This window comes from Budorcas taxicolor, chromosome 5 (assembly GCF_023091745.1).
Source record: "Budorcas taxicolor isolate Tak-1 chromosome 5, Takin1.1, whole genome shotgun sequence".
Taxonomy (NCBI): domain Eukaryota; kingdom Metazoa; phylum Chordata; class Mammalia; order Artiodactyla; family Bovidae; genus Budorcas; species Budorcas taxicolor.
Genome location: NC_068914.1, coordinates 45,973,251 through 45,977,346, shown reverse-complemented (window position 1 = coordinate 45,977,346; position 4,096 = coordinate 45,973,251). Strand labels below are relative to the sequence as shown.

General features: G+C 45.2%; 1 non-coding gene across 1 annotated transcript; it reads right to left on the bottom strand.

Moving 5' to 3' along the window:
• Positions 1-1,462: 1,462 nt before the first annotated feature.
• TRNAW-CCA (transfer RNA tryptophan (anticodon CCA)) lies at positions 1,463-1,535 on the bottom strand. The gene has a single exon. It is a non-coding gene; the product is annotated as a tRNA-Trp (tRNA).
• Positions 1,536-4,096: the final 2,561 nt, after the last annotated feature.

Below are 4,096 nucleotides of genomic sequence, written 5' to 3'. Positions count from 1 at the left end.
TTTTTGCTTTGGCTCTGTCTCTTCATTCTTTCTGGAGTAATTTCTCCACTGATCTCCAGTAGCATATTGGGTACCTACCGTCCTGGGGAGTACATCTTTCAGTATCTTATCTTTTTGCTTTTGCATACTGTTTATGGGATTCTCAATGTAAGAATACTGAAGACTGGCTAAGGGTTTGTCAATTTTGTTTATCTTCTTGAAGAACCAGCCTTTAGTTTTATTAATCTTTACTGTTGATTCTTTCATTTCTTTTTCATTTATCTCTACTTGAATCTTTATGAATCCTTTCCTTGTACTAATTTTGTTTTTTTTTTTTTCCCTTCTTTTTACAGTTGCTTTAGATGTAAAGTTAGGTTGTCTATTCTATGCTTTTCTTGTTTCTTGAGGTAGGATTGTATTGCTATAAACTTCCCTCTTAGAACTGCTTTTGCTGCATCCTATAGGTTTGAGTTGTGTTTTCATTGTCATTTGTTTCTAGAATTTTTTTGATTTCCCTTTTGATTTCTTCAGTGAAAGTGAAAGTGAAGTAGCAAAAGCCCAACATAGAGGCAGAAGTTTATGACAACAGTAAAAAATGTGACTGAGGAAAAAGAAAAAAATTGACAGCTACACTGGGGGGAGGGGTGGCGGGGAGGGGCACGAAGGAAAAAAAATTTAAAAAATCCAATATAATCTACAGAACAAGTCAAAAAATAAAAATAATGAATGGTTTTCTTGAGTCTCTGCTGTTAGAATCCTTCCCTCTCTGGGAATCAGTCTACCTCACCTCCCTAGGGTGCCCTCTAACACTGTACTGATCTCGGACCTGCTGTGGGGGCTGCTCACATTCCAATCTGGTCCTACACATGCATGGTCTTGCTTCCAATGTCCACAGCTATCAGAGCTAGTGTGTTTTCTTTAGTGGGAGCTCTCAATGACATTTTATATATTCCATAGACACAGAATCTGCTTAGTTGATCATGTGGATTTAATCTGCATGTTGTACAGCTGGTGGGAAGGTTTTGGGTCGTCTTCCTTAGCCACACTGCCCCTGGGTTTCAATTGTGGTTTTATTTCAACCTCTATGTGTGGGTCGTCCACTGGGGTTTAGCTTCTGAGGCTGCCCTGGAGTTGTTGGGTTTGCCCCTGTGAGGGCCAGGTGTGGAGGTGGTGCAGCTGCTTGGGTCGCTGGGGTTCTTGCAGCTCCAGGTACCCAGAGGGGTAGGTGGCTAGGGTAGTATAAAATATAGTGCTCTAGAAGGGTATAGCAATGAGTATTGGCCAATATGCTCCAGTATTCTTGCCTGGAGAACCCCCGTCTGACAGGGAAGCCTGGCAGGCCATAATCTGAAGTGAAGTGAAGTCGTTCAGTCATGTCCGACTCTTTGTGACCCCGTGGACTGTAGCCTACCAGGCTTCTCTGTCCATGGGATTCTCCAGGCAAGAGTACTGGAGTGGGTTACCATTTCCTTCTCCAGGGGATCTTCCTGACCCAGGGATCGAACCTGGGTCTCCCGCATTGGAGGCAGATGCTTTAACCTCTGAGCCACCAGGGAAGTCCCTGGAAGGCCACAGTCTACAGGGTCACAAAGAGTTGGACAGGACCAAAGCGACCTTGTGCTCATAAATACTTACTTTTTTGCCTGTGGCAGCTCTGCTCCAATGAGAGTTGGGCATGAAGATGGTACAGCTGCTTGGCTTGCAGGGACCCTGGCAGTGCCAAGTGTTCAGGGACACAAACTGCCTCCATAGCAGGAGTTATGGCCCTATCAGAGTCCTTTTTTTAGCCTCTTGTAGCTGGCAATCAGAAGACCTCTTTGGCCAGTCTTTCTCCATAGCTCTGCCCACTCAGGCACTTAGAGGGATCCCTTGCCTAGGGACACTGTCTGTTGTTCAGCCCATCAGGCATATAGAGGGGCACCCTGGGTGGGGTCCTACTCTGTAGTTCAGTGTGTCAGGCATCTGATGGGCCAGTCTCTCTATTGGCCAGCTGCCAATGCTGGCATGTGGAGAGAGAGAGAGGCTATGGTGGTGGCTCCACCCTCTACACATGACTCAGCAGTATCACCTTGCTTCCATGGCTGCCTGGTTTTCCAACACAGGCATTTCCCACCATGATCTCCTCCCTCACATCCCCTCGATCTGTCTCTCTGCAGTCAACAGCAGCCCTTGCACTGTGATTGCTCCACGATCCTTAAACTCCAGCTCCCAGCTGCTGCGCCTTCCAGGAGACCCGCATTCTTGCCTGGCATATATATAGGTCTGGCAAGGACTGTCTGATTCTCATTCCATTTAGGCTGCCATAGATCAGCTGTTTCACTCTCAGTCTTAAATGTTTCTCCTCTGACTCAGAAAATTGCCCCACTGTGGGGATTGGACCCCTGCTTCAGTTCCCCCACCCGCCAAGGGTAGGTCCAGTCCTATGAATACTCCTATTTTTCTCCCAGTTCCTTCATCCTACCGAGTTTTGTGTGGTTCTATATATATATATTTCCCACTGGTCAGGTCCTCCTGTCCACTCTCAGCTGGTGTTCTGTAGGCACTTCTGTGTCTGAAGGTGTATTTCTGATGTATCTGTGAAGAGATATGTACTCCACATCCACCTTTTCTTCTGCCATCTAGTTCTCCTAGGTTTTATCTTTTTATTGCCACCATCCTAGCTTGACGTGTTCATTATTTCCTCCCTAGGTACATCTTCATGGGCTTTTCTATCCTCAGTTTGTCTCTGCTCCAATCTAGCCATAATTCACTTTTAGACTGAGTTTCCTGAAGTCCTGGTCATTTAACAACACTACTCAAAATCCTTCAGTTGTCCCTCCCTACCCACAAACTCTGACCTCAGAGCACAAGTTTTCAGTAGGGTGACTGTAATGACTCAGTTTGTCTCAGATGGTCTCAGGTTACTTCTCTTGTCCCAACGTAACTCAGTTCAGTTCAGTTCAGTTGCTCAGTCGTGTCTGACTCTTTGCAACCCCATGAATCGCAGCACGCCAGGACTCCTTGTCCATCACCAACTCCTGGAGTTTACTTAAGCTCATGTGCATCGAATTGGTGATGCCATCCAGCTATCTCATCCTCTGACGTCCCCTTCTTCACCTGCCCCCCAATCCCTCTCAGCATCAGGGTCTTTTCCAATGAGTCAACTCTTCACATGAGGTGGCCAAAGTATTGGAGTTTCAGCTTTAGCATCAGTCCTTCCAATGAACACCCAGGACTGATCTCCTTTAGGATGGATTGGTTGGATCTCCTTGCAGTCCAAGGCACTCTCAAGAGTCTTCTCCAATGCCACAGTTCAAAAGCATCAATTCTTCAGCGCTCAGCTTTCTTTATAGTCCAACTCTCACATCCATACATGACCACTGGAAAAACCATAGTCTTGACTAGACAGACCTTAGTCAGCAAAGTAATGTCTCTGCTTTTGAATATGCTATCTAGGTTGGTCATAACTTTCCTTCTAAAGAGTAAGCATCTTTTAATTTCATGGCTGCAGTCACCATCTGCAGTGATTTTGGAGCCAAAAAAAAAAAAAAAAAAAAGAAGTCTGACACTGTTTCCACTCTTTCTCCATCTGTTTCCCATGAAGTGATGGGACCAGATGCCATGATCTTTGTTTTCTGAATGTTGAGCTTTAAGCCAACTTTCTCACTCTCCTCTTTCACTTTCATCAAGGGGCTCTTTAGTTCCTCTTCACTTTCTGCCATAAGAGTGGTGTCATCTGCATATCTGAGGTTATTGATATTTCTCCCGGCAATCTTGATTCCAGCTTGTGTTCCTCCAGCCCAGCGTTTCTCATGATGTACTCTGCATAGAGGTTAAATAAGCAGGTGACAATATACAGCCTTGACGTACTCCTTTTCCTATTTGGAACCAGTCTGTTGTTCCATGTCCAGTTCTAACTGTTGCTTCCTGACCTGTATGTAGGTTTCCCAAGAGGCAGGTGAAGTAGGTCTGGTATTCCCATCTCTTTAAGAATTTTCCACAGTTTATTGTGATCCACACAGTCAAAGGCTTTGGCATAGTCAATAAAGCAGAAATAGATGGTTTACTGGAACTCTCTTGCTTTTTCCATGATCCAGCGGATGTTGGCAATTTGATCTGTGGTTCCTCTGTCTTTTCT